This window comes from Arachis stenosperma, chromosome 6 (genome assembly GCF_014773155.1).
Source record: "Arachis stenosperma cultivar V10309 chromosome 6, arast.V10309.gnm1.PFL2, whole genome shotgun sequence".
Classification (NCBI taxonomy): Eukaryota; Viridiplantae; Streptophyta; class Magnoliopsida; order Fabales; family Fabaceae; genus Arachis; species Arachis stenosperma.
The window spans coordinates 130,602,458-130,617,511 of NC_080382.1; the positions used below are offsets into that span (position 1 = coordinate 130,602,458).

Consider the following 15,054-nt stretch of genomic DNA (forward strand, 5'->3'; position numbering starts at 1 on the left):
TGCACATCGATCAGAGCTCTACCTGTAGCTAAAAAGGGTCTACCAAGTATAATAGAGGATTTTACCTCATCTTCCATGTCTAATATAACAAAATCAACAGGAAAAATGAATGGTCCTACTTTAACAAGTAAATCCTCAACAACACCCACAAGTAATTTAATAGAAAGATCAGCAAGTTGAAGAGAAATACGAGTGAGTTTTACCTCCTCAATTTGAAGCTTTTTCATCACTGAAAGTGGCATTAAATTGATGCTAGCTCCAAGGTCACATAAAGCTCTCTGAATGGTGACATCACCAATGGTGCAAGGAATTACAAAGCTCCCTGGATCTGGCATCTTCTTAGAAAGATTGTGTTGAATAATGACACTGCATTCCTTGGTTAACACCATTGTCTCTTGTTCCTTCCAATTCCTCTTGTGGGTCAACAATTCTTTCATAAATTTAGCATAAAGAGGCATTTGCTCAAGAGCTTCTGCAAAAGGAATGTTGATCTGTAGCTTTTTGAAGACATCTAAAAATTTAGAAAACTATTTTTCTTTGGAAGCCTTCTGAAGCCTCTGAGGGTATGACATTTTTGGCTTGTATTTAGGAGCCTTTGGCAAGGTAGGATAAGTGTCAAGAGAATCCAGGAATGGGTTGTCTGCATGCTTAGGAGGGGTGTGCTCTACTTCTTCCTTCTTCTCCTCCAAAGCTTCTTTTTCAACTAATTCTTTATTGGCCTTGGTCTCAGAGCCAGCTACTTTACCACTTCTCAATTGAATAACCTTACAGTCTTCTCTTGGGCTCACCACTGTATCACCTGGAAATGTGCTTGCAGACCTCTCAGGTAATTGCTTGCTCATTTGGCCCATTTGCACTTCCAGGTTTCTAATGGAGGCTCTGGTTTCCTGTATGAAACTTGTCAATATTGTTTCCAAATTATTGTTCTGCTGGGGCTGAGAAGTTGCTTGTTGAGATGACTGACATTGGCGGTTATTGTAATTGTTCTATTGGAGGCCGCCCTGAGAATTTTTGTTAAAATTATGAGGTCTCTGAGGTTGGTCCCTCCACCCAAAATTTGGGTGATTTCTCCACCCCGGATTGTATGTCTTAGAATATGGATCATTGTTGGGATTTCTAGGACCACTCCCGATGTAATTGACCTGTTCAGAAAAGGGTTGAGCATAATTATAATTATCATTTTGCACAAAATTACCTGTCATGTCATAAGAGACCTCTTGAGGTGGATTTTGGGTGTTGATAGCTGAGACTTGCATGTCACTCATCTGTTGAGTAAGTAGACTTATTTGCTGAGATATAAGCTTATTTTGAGCAAGAAGAGCATTAAGAGCTTCTACTTTCATAACACCCTTCTTCTGAGGAGCCTCAGAGTTCACAGGGTTCCTGCTAGATGAGTATAAATATTGATTACTAGCAACCAATTCAATAAGCTCAATAGTCTCCTCTGGTGTCTTCTTCTTGTGCAATGAACCTTCTGCAGAATTATCTAAGCACATTTTGGACATTTCACCCAAACCTTCATAAAAGATATCTAGTTGTGTCCATTTGGAGAACATGTTTGGAGGGCATTGCCTAGTCAGTAGCTTGTATCTCTCACATGCTTCATACAGAGTTTCACCATCCTTCTGCCTGAAGGTCTGAACCTCCATCCTAAGCTTAGTCAGCTTCTTTGGTGGGAAAATTTTAGTCAGAAACTCAGTAACCACCCTGTTCCAAGTATCCAAACTCTCCTTGGATTGGGAGTCTAGCCATAGCTTTGCTCCATCCATTAGAGCAAACGGGAAGAGCATGAGTTTGTACACCTCTGGGTTCACTCCATTTGTCTTCACAGTATCACAAATCAGCAGAAAATTGGAAATAAATTGATTTGGGTCTTCGTGGGGAAGACCATGATACTGGCAGTTCTGTTGCATCAGGGTGACTAGTTGTGGCTTCAACTCAAAGTTATTCGCAGATATAGGAGGCACCATAATGCTTTTTCCATAAAGATCTGCAGTAGGAGCAGAAAAAGAGCCAAGCACTCTTCTTTGTTGCTCATTCTCATTCATATTTGCCACATTGGCATTATCAGCATTGTTAGGATCCATAGTGGATTTTGCAGCCTTGTAAAGTTTTGCTTGTTGTAAACGTCGCCTGAAAGTCCTTTCAGGTTCAGGATCAAAGCCTAATAGGTGTTCCTTGTCTCTGTTCCTGCACATAAACAGACAGAAAATAAGAAAAGATGAAAATCTCTACGTCAGAGTGCAGAAAATTCCCAGTAAGGCTACCTGTGTAAAAAAAATAAAAATAAAAATACTAACTACTCTAAAAAATTAAAACAAAATTAACCAAGTAACACCAAACTTAAATTTAGAAATTAAAAAAAAATATTAGTGCTATATTATTTTATAAAATATGATTATTTTTTTGTAATTAAAAACAGAAATAAAATAAAACTAATAAAAAATATAAAAAATATACTGGAAAGAAACAGAATGAAAATAAAAGGAATTAAGAATAAAAAGAAAAGTAAAACAAAAGGACGAAGGTTCTAAGAAAAATTCAAAAGTTAAATGAAGTAAAAAAAATTAAAACGGGGGATGGGGTGGGAAACGTAAAGCAAAACGAAAATTAAGAAAAAAAATTTTAATAATACTAAAACAAAATTTAAATAAAATTAAAATTAAAATGCTTAATCTAAGCAATCAAATAACTAATAGTTGTTAATCACTATCAATCCCCGACAACGGCGGCAAAAACTTGGTGCGGCATTTTACAACCCACAAACTAACCAGCAAGTGCACCGGGTCGTTCCAAGTAATACCTTACGTGAGTAAGGGTCGATCCGACGAGAATTGATGGATTAAACAACAATAGTATTTGATAGGCTTAGTTAGACAAACAAAAAATAGTGTTTGGAAGTTCAAAGAGCATTAAACAATCGTACAGAAACTAAAATAGTAAAATAAATGGCTTGGGAATAAAATATAGAGAAAACAGTTAAGGCTTCGGAGTTATCTATTTGTCCGGATTAACTTTTCTTACTAACTATTTTAATTATGTAGTATTTAATTTATGGCAAACTATATGTGACTAGACCCTAATTCCTTAGACCTTCCTAGTCTCCTCTAAAATTCATCAATTGCCAATTCCTTGGTCAATTAATCCCAATTAGAGGGTGATGATCAATTTCTAGTTTATATGCCACAAAAACTCTAATTACCCAAGAAATAAAAGGATTATATGTCACGTATCCTGCTAAATTCAGATAATTAAAATTTAGGAGAATTTGTTTTCAAGCTGTTGTTTAAGTATAGAGCTTTTCCAAGTTATACAAGAACTCAAATAGAAAGAGGGTCGTACTTCCGTTCCACCCAAATTCATAAGATAAAGAACGAAAACAATTCTTAAATATAAATCCAAAACATAAATTAAAATAGACAAAGCAGTAAAATCAATCCATACAAATAGACAGAGCTTATAACCTTAACAATGGAGAATTAGTTACTCATGGTTCAGAGAAAAACTAGGATTGTGATCAAATGTACAGAGTTCCAATCTGATGATCTCCTTTTAACTAATGAAATCCCTTTTTATAACTAATCCTAATCAATTAAAAATTTAAAATAATATCTTTTTCTCAAAATAAGATTTGAATTTAAATTCAAATTAATTAATAGGTTTTCAGTTGATGGGTGGGAACCACTTGATTTGTCCATTCTGCAGCTTCTAATCTGTATTTTTTGGGCTGGAAACTGGGTTAAAATAGCCCAGAAATCGCCCCCAACGATTTCTGTTAATTCTGCAGATCGCGCATGTGACGCATCCGCGTCGTCCACGCGTTCGCGTCATGGTTGCAGATTCCAGTCCACGTGTTCGCGTCAGGCACGCGATTTTCTCCATTTCGCGCGGTCGCATGAGTCATGTGTTCGCGTTGGTATTCGCTGGTCATCTCCTTGGTTTCTTGTGTTGCAGAAACTCCATCAAATCCAGCCGAATGCTACCTAAAATAAATAAAATTGCAAAAGACTCAAAGTAGCATCCATTTTGGTTAAAAGATAATTAATTCTTCATTAAACTCATCAAATTAGATGCAAATTCACTAGGAAAAGATAGAAAAGATGCTCACGCATCAAGGCTCTTGAATTGAATGAGCATGAGTTGTTGAGTCATCCTGTTAGGCTTGATTTAGCTCGTGAAAGAGGTTCATATATCCCTGGTGGCAAGTAATTATTATATCTTCTCCTCTCTCCCTCCTATGCCTCATATCTACTTCTATAACCTTTTTCTCCGCTCCCTTTCATGCCTTCCAGAAAGATGCCTCATATCTACTTATTTTCTTCTCTTTATCCTTTGTAATACTTGTTTCAGTTTCAGCAATTCCTTCCAGAAAGGTGATCAGCGTCATACTGGCCAAACTATATTCATAAGGGGTTTTGATAAATCTCTTGGAAAAGAGGTAATTTTATTTCTATCATGTCTGCTGCTGCTTCCCTTGCATGTGTTTCTTTTTGCAATTCATATTTGAATACTGCCAAAATTGTGGTTGCAGATAAGAGCTAGCCTAAATGAGCATTTTCGTTCCTGCAGGGAGATCTCGAGGGTGTCAGTCCCAAAAGATTTTGAGTCTGGAGGTCCTAAATGGTTTGTTTCTTCTTCAAATCCTTTTTCTTTTTTGTTTATTTTTAGTGTGAAAGATTTGCTATTTCATTTTTTGTGTATCCTTTTTGTTTCTCAAGTTGGATGCTCAAAATGATTGTGTTACGCTTTGAGTTTAGCAAATTGACACCAGGTGTAATTTACAGTTTTGCCTACATCGACTTCAAGGATTTTTCTAGCATGAAGAAAGCTCTAGAACTCAATGAAACTGAACTTGCTGGTGGTTATTACCTCTCTGTTAAAGACAGAGTGTTTATTATTAATTTTGATAGTGTTTATTATTAATTTGACAGAGTGTGGCGTTGGCTTTGATATGATAATTAACTAAAAGTTTAATTTCTTTATCCATTTATTTATTATTAATTTTTATTATTTATAGCTTGAGAATGAGGACATGCTCTATCTACTTTCTATTAATGATGATGAAGAGCAGTGCATTCAAATACCATGTTGATTTTTGGTTATCACTGCTAGTATTTAACAGGTTATGGTGGTTGATGCTGAGGCATACACCTATGATAATGAGGTCATTAAGAAAGCTGAAGCAATGGGGAAGCCCAAAAATCCTGAAGAAGAAGCTACTGTGAAAACTACTAGAGCCATAAAACATCATCAAGAAAGCTGAAGCAATGGGGAAGCCCGAAAATCCTGAAGAAGAAGCTACTATGGAAACTACTAGAGCCATAAAAGCTTCTCAGTTGTTGCTAAATGTCATTGAAATACTAAAGAAGAAGCTGGATGCTGTACGTCTCTTAGCACATAGTGGAGGATGATGATTAGTTTGGTGAATTGGGTGCACATATGTGAGGAGGTTGATCAAAATTATTGTTAGATAGGATGGCAAAGTTATTGGAGTTGTAATTCATGTATTAGGAATATATTGCGTAGTTGTTATCACTTTGATTTTTGATATTTTGTTATACTGTTATGTGATTAAACATTTTTTTGTGACAAATTTATGCATGTTGGATTAGTGGATTTAACATTATTGGTCATTGTCTAAATTTTAAAATTATCTATTAATTTTGTAAGGTTTTATTACAAAGATTAAAAAAGATTAAAAAAAAACTATAGGTTATTGAACAAATTTTTTGCCACGCTTTAAAAGCGTAGCCATATTGTACAACAGTCATCAATTGCCACGCTTTAAAAGCGTAGCCGTATGTCTTGCTATTGGCACGTTTTAAAAGCATAGCTGTATCTCTCTCCATTGGCATGTTTAAAAAGTGTAGCCATATGTCTCTCTATTGGCACGCTTTAAAAGCGTAGCCATACCTTGCTATTGGCACGCTTTAAAAGTGTAGCCATATCTGGCACATATGGCCACACTTTTAAAGCATGGCGATCTTTAAAAGCGTGGCAAAAAATAAAGCGTGGTGACAGGTCACCAAAAGCGTGGCGCTAAAGCAACCGGTACCCTTGCAGTTGTGACCCTTTCAAAAGCATACCGGTAACTCAAAAAACGTGGTGAAAAGCTATCGCTGCGCTTTTTTTGACTTTTTGCCACGCTTCAAAAACGTAGCAAAAGACATATTTTCTTGTAGTGATTTTAGAGAATTTCAAATAATGAATTTCAATTTTGATCACATACTATATTTTATTTTTAGTTCAACTTTCACTACAACTATGAAAGAGATTTTTAACAAAAATTCTCTAACCAAATTATTTGTGTAACAGCCCAAGCTACCTGCTAACACGATATTGTCCGCTTTGGCACACAAGGCCTCACGGTTTTGTCTTTGACGATAGATATGATAGCCGAAGCCCCCCACACTCACTCGTCAAAACGTGACATGCTAGGGAGAGGTATCCACACCCTTATAAGACATGCTTCGTTCTCCTTCCCAACCAATGTGGGACCTTACAATCCACCCCCCTAAGGGAACCCTGCACCCTCGCTGGCACATCGATCCGGTCTCTGACTCTGATACCATCTGTAACAGCCCAGATCACCCGCTAGAACGATATTGTTCGCTTTGGCACACAATGCCTCACAATTTTACCTTTGGCGATAGGGATTATAGCCAAAGCCTCCCCACACTCACTCGTCAAAACGCGTCATGCTAGGGAGAGGTATCCACACTCTTATAAGGCATGCTTCGTTCCCCTTCCCAACCAAGCCCAGCGCCCTCGCTGGCACATCGATCCGGGCTCCGGCTTTGTAATATTCCAGACCACCCGCTAGCACGATATTGTTCGCTTTGGCACACAAGGCCTCACAGTTTTTCCTTTGACGATAGGAATGATAGCCAAAAGCCCCCACACTCACTTGTCAAAACCCGTCATGTTAAAGAGAGGTATCCACACCCTTATAAGGCATGCTTCGTTCCCCTCCCCAACCGATGTGGGACCTTACAATTTGTGCTCCTCCATTTAATAAACAAGCATGAAGTTAGTTTATGTTAAAGAAAAGTTTTTAATTAGTTTGGTTATTAATTTTTTTAATTAAAAAATATCTTTATTTAATTACATGATGGAACATATATTCATATGTAAAATATAATATAATAAAATAAATCTACTCATACTACTTAAAAGTATAATTAAAATCATGAACATACAAATATAATAATAAAATTTGTATTCTAAATAAGTAAATCTATTTTTATCATACATAAATTATTTAAAAAATAAATATATTATTAAAATTAATAACACAAATTTAAAATGAGAAAATCCAACTGTTTTATCGTATTTTTTATAGTATTTTTATTTTTTTATTTTTAATTTATTAGTACTTTATTATTTAATTAATGATTAAACAAATTATTTTGATGAGAAATTATTTTTGTATTATCTTACAAAAGAGACCAATATAACAGTCTAAAAAATAATTTAAAAATGATATTTTAAATAAAAAATATTTAATAACAAATTTTTTAAATATAAAAATAAATTATATAAATATTTAAGAGATAAATATAAAATATATATCTAAAATAAATAAAACAAACAAAATGGGAGCACTATTGAGAATAGAGAATTATTTTTGTCTGTTTTATTTATTTTAGGCATATTTATTTCTTAAATATCTATCTAATTTATTTTTGTATTTAAAAATTTTAATATTAACTATTTTTTTTTAAATATCATTTTTATATTATTTTTTAAACTGTTATATTGGTCTCTTCTTTAAGATAATACAAAAATAATTTCTCATGAAAATAATTTGTTTAATCATTAATTAAATAATAAAGTACGAATAAATTAAAAATTAAAAGAATAAAATTCTATAAAAAAACTTATAAAAAAGTTGGATTTTATCCTTTTAAATTTGTGTTATTAATTTTAACAATTTATTTATTTTTTTAAATAATTTATGTATGATAAAAGATATATTTACTTGTTTAGAGTACGAATTTTATTATTATATTATATATTTCTGATTTTAATTATACTTTAAGTACTCTGAATAAATTTATTTTATTATATTATATTTTACATATGAATATATGTTCCATCGTGTAATTAAATAAAAATATTTTTTAATAAAAAAATTTAATAATTAGACTAACTATTACTTATGTTGGTAAGGAGTGATCTACGGCAGAAGAGGTATCGAGTGAGGACAGGAGATAGCAACAAGTCGACGCTGGCTATATTGAGAAGGACGACAACATTACTAACTATGGAAATTCAACGACATCGTTTAAGAGATGATGCATTGAAAAGAGAGATTGTGTGAGAAGATAGTAGATGACGAACTTCGGCGTTTCTTGTCACGACGGACATGGCGATGTTTGGAAGGATCGAAACTACATGACGAAGAAAGAATGGAGGAGTGAAAAAGTGTTTTAATTAACGGGAGTGAGGTTTTGACATTTTAAGAAATTATATCATTGCCCATCTCATAATAAATTATAAAATAACCCAACCCAACTATGGTTAAGATAATGACCAATTAGAATGTAACACATCATGAAAGATAACTTACACGTTATTTTAGAGAGGGTTGAGTCAAATTCACCTATATATATAAAGAAAGATGACCTAACAATGATTTTATATGGTAAAGCAATTACTTAAAGTGAAGAGGAACTAAGATTTGAATAATCCAATTTTAAATTATAACGAAATCTTATTATAAATTGTCCCCTCAATGTTACAATGTAATGATATGTCAATATAAAACTAGACACCATTTAATTGTATTGAAGCAACGAATTAGGAAAATGATAAATTAAACAAGAGACTACTTAATACCTTAGGATAAACATAAAGCCTTCACTAAAAAACAAGCATAAGCATGGCAATACGATTACTACAGACTATACAGTCTGCAACAGTTAATGCTGGAAGGACCATATGTTTAGTTGGTTTTCAATTTTGAAAATGACATTTAGAATGTCTTCCTTATTGCATACAGAACCAGAAATATCGGTACAACCTTGCCATAATGCCATATATGATGAGTGTCCATTGCTCCAAATGATGGAAGTATGGAACTGTATTAGGGATATTATAGGTAGAAACGATGTCTTAAACTTTAAACACATGTAGATGGTTTAAGCACAGATATGAACTAGAGTACTAGACCTATGATTTGATTTTTTGCAAATGTGAAATCTTGAATTTGAGCACTTTTAAATCTTAATAAAAAATTAATTTATTTAAAATGAAAGTAATGTGATTAAGAAGAATAATTTACTTAGATAAAATTAAAAAAATATGCATGTATTATACATTTGTAATCTTAACACACAAAAAACATATCATGGATCTGCAATCCACACAACAAAAAGTAGAATGTCATAAAACCACAAATAGCAACTTAGCCAAAATGTCATAAAGTTTGAAGTAACCTCATGCATAGTCATACGATAATCAAAAAGTAGAAGCCACCAAAAACGAAAATTCAGATGATAAAGAATCTCTTTACATAAGAAATAGAGCAGCTTCCTTGATTATTACATAATCGGAGGCCTTTAGAAGAAGGGAGTTCTGGCAGGGGTTACCTTTCTCTTATTTACCCGCTTGCTAGTTCCAACTTCCTCCCTTTAATCATCTTTAAGCGAAATGAAGGGAGGAACTAAATGAACAGATTTCTTTAAAATAGTTTGGACCTGAGATTTCAGATGAAATAGTCAGAGTGTGATAATTCAAATCACAATTTTAATGGAAGGAGTTAGGAGATCGTAAATCAAGATTGTGGGTGGTGCTCAGTTTACTACTTTACTCTCAGCACTCGTTAGCCTAAAAAAAAAGTAAACACATCATTAAAGTATATGCTTCAAATTAAAGAGATACAAAATCTCATCCCCCTTATTTTTCTTAATAATAATAATAATAATAATAATAATAATAATAATAATAATAATAATAAATAAATTAATTAATAAATAAATAAATAAATAAATATAGAAAATTTACTGTTTATCTTTAATTCTCTGTATGCCATAGAAGTCAGGTATCCTATTTGAATGTTGGCATTATGAGGTCAGTAACATAGTTTGTTCATTTAGACACACACTGATGCATCCAAATTCACTTTGTTGCCAAAATAGTGTTGTTTTTTACATTTGAAATTGAAGAAAGCAATACACATGCAGCAATTAAAATAACGGTATCTATTAATTTTAAGTAAAGTAGACTACAATTTGAGGATCACATTGAAAATAATAATTGCAGCAATTCTTTCTGTCTTTGCTGAAGCACTTTGCTATTCAAATCTGACAACATATAAATTCTCACATTTTAACCCTGGGAAAACTCATAAGACTACAATCTTCAACTAAAATAGAAAATAAGAAATGTTTGGTATTAATTACATTAGGACTGGTTCTATGAAAAAATTATGCTTTTAAGAACTAACAGTTTGATATATCTAAATTTCATTCAAGTTTCATTGACTTTTTATTTAACTTCTATTGTGAGATGATGAGCGGATAATTTGTATACTTTTTGGCATTGTTTTTAGTATGTTTTTAGTATGATCTAGTTAGTTTTTAGTATATTTTTATTAGTTTTTAGTTAAAATTCACTTTTCTGGACTTTACTATGAGTTTGTGTGTTTTTCTGTGATTTCAGGTATTTTCTGGCTGAAATTGAGGGACCTGAGCAAAAATCTGATTCTGAGACTCAAAAGGACTGCAGATGCTGTTGGATTCTGACCTCCCTGCACTCGAAGTGGATTTTCTGGAGCTACAGAAGCCCAATTGGCGGGCTCTCAACGGCGTTGGAAAGTAGACATCCTGGGCTTTCCAGCAATATATAATAGTCCATACTTTGCCCAAGATTTGATGGCCCAAACCGGCGTTCAAAGTCACCTCAAGAAATCCCAGCGTTAAACGCTGGAACTGGCACCCAAATGGGAGTTAAACGCCCAAACTGGCACCAAAGCTGGCGTTTAACTCCAAGAAGAGTCTCTACACGAAATTGCTTCATTGCTCAGCCCAAGCACACACCAAGTGGGCCCGGAAGAGGATTTTTATGTCATTTACTCACCTTTGTACACCTTAGGCTACTAGTTTTCTATATATAGAACCTTTTACTATTGTATTTTAAAAAAATCTTTTGATCACTTTTAGATCTCTAGATCATCTTTGAACATTTTAGTTCTTAGATCATTGGGAGGCTGGCCATTCGGCCATGCCTAGACCTTATGCTTATGTATTTTCAACGGTGGAGTTTTTACACACCATAGATTAAGGTGTGGAGCTCTGCTGTACCTCGAGTATTAATGCAATTACTATTGTTCTTTCATTCAAATTCCGCTTGTTCTTTATCCAAGATATCACTTGTTCTTCAACATGATGAAGGTGATGATTGACGCCCATCACCATTCTCACCCATGAACAAGGTGACTGACAACCATTCTTGTTCTACAAGCATCTGAGGCTTAGTGAATATCTCTTGGATTCCTGATTGCACGATGCATGGTTGATCGCCTGACAACCGAGTGCTCGCCTGACAAACGAGCCAACCATTCCGTGAGATCAGAGTCTTCGTGGTATAGGCAAGAACTGATGGCAGCATTCAAGAGAATCCGGAAGGTCTAACCTTGTATGTGGTATTCTGAGTAGGATTCAATGATTGAATGACTGTGACGTGCTTCAAACCTGTAACCTACTGGGCGTTAGTGACAGACGCAAAAGAGTTATTCTATTCCGGTAGGGGAGGGAACCAAACCGGTGATTGGCAGCACTGTGACAGAGTGTGTGCATTAGCTTTCACTGCGAGGATGGGAGGTAGCTGCTGACAACAGTGAGACCCTATACGAGCTTGCCATGGAAAGGAGTAAGAAGGGTTGGATGAAGACAGTAGGAAAGCAGAGAGACGGAAGGGAAGGCATCTTCATGCGCTTATCTGAAGTTCCTACCAATGAATTACATAAGTATCACTATCTTTATCTTTTATGTTATTTTCGTTCATCACCATATATATCTGAGTTTGCCTGACTAAGATTTACAAGATGACCATAGCTTGCTTCAATACTAACAATCTCCGTGGGATCGACCCTTACTCACGTAAGGTTTATTACTTGGACGACCCAGTGCACTTGCTGGTTAGTTGTGCGAAGTTGTGTAATGCCATGGTATTGAGCGCACCAAGTTTTTGGAGCCATTACCAGGGATTATGAGAGTTGTGAAAAAGTATAGTTCACAATTTCGCGCACCAAGTTTTTGGCACCGTTGCCGGGGATTGTTCCAGTTTTGAGCAAGCCTTTGGTAACATCAGTGCCAAGATCCGGCAACAACATCAAATTTTTGGTGTTATTGCCCGGGATTGTTTAGGCTGGACAACTGACGGTTCATCTTGTTGCTTAGATTAGGTATTTTTTTTTCGAAATTCTTGAAGATGAATTCTAGAGTTTCATGATGATTTGTTGAAATCTGGCTGGCTGAGAAGCCATGTCTAATCTGATTGGACCGAGGTTTCAACTTATCACCACAAGAGCTTGTTGATTTCGTATCAATCTTGCTTTTGGAGCAGTGATCTGCTATGATTTGGCTGACCTTTGGTCATGTCTAGTGTTTTGGACCGAAGCTTTCCTTGAAAGCTTGGCTGGCTGTGAAGCCATGTCTAATTCCTGGACCGGAGTCTTAGACTAGCATTGCACTGATTCCTGGAATTCTCATTAAGAATTTTGATACCTTTTTCCACTTAATTTTCGAAAAACACAAAAAAATCAAAAAAATCATAAAATCCAAAAATATTTGATGTTTCTTGCTTAAGTCTAGTGTCTCATCTTAAGTTGGTGTCAATAGCATGCATTCATTCATGTGTCTTAAGGGTCTTCAAGTAATTCTTGATGATTTCTTACTCTGATCTTTGAATTCTTTTGGCTTGAGTGTTTATGTGTCTCATATAGTGTCAGTAGTACACAAACTGCTAAGTTTGGTGTCTTGCATGCATTGTTATTTGATTCTTGTTGCATTTTAATTATTAAAAATCCAAAAATATTTTTAATTTGTGTCTTTTCAAGTCAATGATACAAGGGATTGAAGATTCAGAACACACTGCAGAGGAATTATACAGAAAAAGCTGAGCATTCAAAAATGCCCAGTGAAGAAGGCAGACTGGCGTTTAAACGCCAGCCAGGGCACCTGGTTGGGGGTTTAACGCCCAAAAAGGTAGCATTTTGGGCGTTAAACGCCAGAATGTATACCATTCTGGGCGTTTAACGCCAGGATGGTGCTAGGGGGAAGATTTTGTTTTCAAATCAATTTTTTTCAAGTTTTCCAAAATCAAATCTTTTTCAAATCAAATCTTTTCAATCAAATGTTTTCAAAATTAATTTCTTTCCTTTCAAAGATACTTACTAACAATTAATGATTTGATTGAACATTTTTTGCCTTTTCTGTTAAGGAAGGTTTTATGTTTGAATCATATCTTTTCTTGTTAGGCAAGTCACTAATTTTCCAAATCAAATCTTTTAAAATAATTTTCAAAACATATCTTTTAAAATGGTTTTCAAATCATATCTTCTCAATCACATCTTTTTAAGACAATGACCTTTCAATCATATTTTTTTTATCATATCTTTTTTTTAAAATTAGCTTTCAATCAAATCTTTTTAGTTTCTAATTTCAAAATCTTTTTCAAAAATCACTTGACTTCTCTTCCACTTTCAATTTTCGAAAATTATCAATCAAATTTTCAAAATGTTTTCAAAATCTTTTGATTGAATTTTCGAAAATTCTCTTCCCTCCTTCTCACATCCTTCTATTTATGGAGTACCACTCCTTCTAAATGCACAATTCGAACCTTATCTACTTAAAGTTCGAATTCTTCTTCTCCTTCTTCTTTCTATTTCTCTTTTCCTCTGACAATTCAAGGAATCTCTATACTGTGACATAGAGGATTCCACACTTTCTTTTCTCTTCTCTTTCATATGAGCAGGAGCAGAGACAAAGGCATTCTTGTTGAAGCTGATCCTGAACCCGAAAGGACCTTGAAGAGAAAGCTAAGAGAAGCCAAAGCACAACTCTCTTTAGAGGACCTGACCGAATTCTTCAAAGAAGAAGAACCCATGGCAGCCGAAAACAACAACAATGCCAACAATGCAAGGAAGGTGCTGGGTGACTTTACTGCACCTACTCCTGATTTCTATGGGAGAAGCATCTCTATCCCTGCCATTGGAGCAAACAACTTTGAGCTTAAGCCTCAATTAGTTTCTCTAATGCAACAGAATTGCAAGTTCCATGGACTTCCAATGGAAGATCCTCATCAGTTTTTAGCTGAATTCTTGCAAATCTGTGACACAGTCAAGACTAATGGGGTTAACCCTGAGGTCTACAGACTGATGCTATTCCCTTTTGCTGTAAGAGACAGAGCTAGAATATGGTTGGATTCTCAACCTAAAGAAAGCCTGGAGTCTTGGGAAAAGCTAGTCAATGCCTTCTTGGCAAAGTTCTTTCCACCACAAAGATGGAGTAAGCTTAGAGTGGAAGTCCAAACCTTCAGACAGAAGGATGGAGAATCCCTCTATGAAGCTTGGGAAAGATACAAACAATTAATCAGAAGATGTCCTTCAGACATGCTTTCTGAATGGAGCATCATAGGTATTTTCTATGATGGTCTCTCTGAACTATCTAAGATGTCCTTGGATAGCTCTGCTGGAGGATCTCTTCATCTGAAAAAGACGCCTGCAGAAGCTCAAGAATTGATTGAAATGGTTGCAAATAACCAATTCATGTACACTTCTGAAAGGAATCCTGTGAACAATGGGACTAGTCAGAAGAAAGGAGTTCTTGAGATTGACACTCTGAATGCCATACTGGCTCAGAACAAGATATTGACTCAACAAGTCAATTTGATTTCTCAAAGTCTGTCTGGAATGCAAAATGCACCTGGCAGTACTAAGGAAGCTTCATCTGAGGAAGAAGCTTATGATCGTGAGAACCCTTCCATGGAAGAGGTGAATTACCTAGGAGAACCCTATGGAAATACCTACAATTCTTCATGGAGAAATCA

The 15,054-nt window shown here is 34.9% G+C and overlaps 1 non-coding gene across 1 annotated transcript; it reads right to left on the reverse strand.

The window, feature by feature from the left end:
- Positions 1 to 14,515: 14,515 nt before the first annotated feature.
- LOC130938297 (small nucleolar RNA R71) lies at positions 14,516 to 14,623 on the reverse strand. Its single transcript, XR_009069468.1, has one exon. It is a non-coding gene; the product is annotated as a small nucleolar RNA R71 (small nucleolar RNA).
- Positions 14,624 to 15,054: the final 431 nt, after the last annotated feature.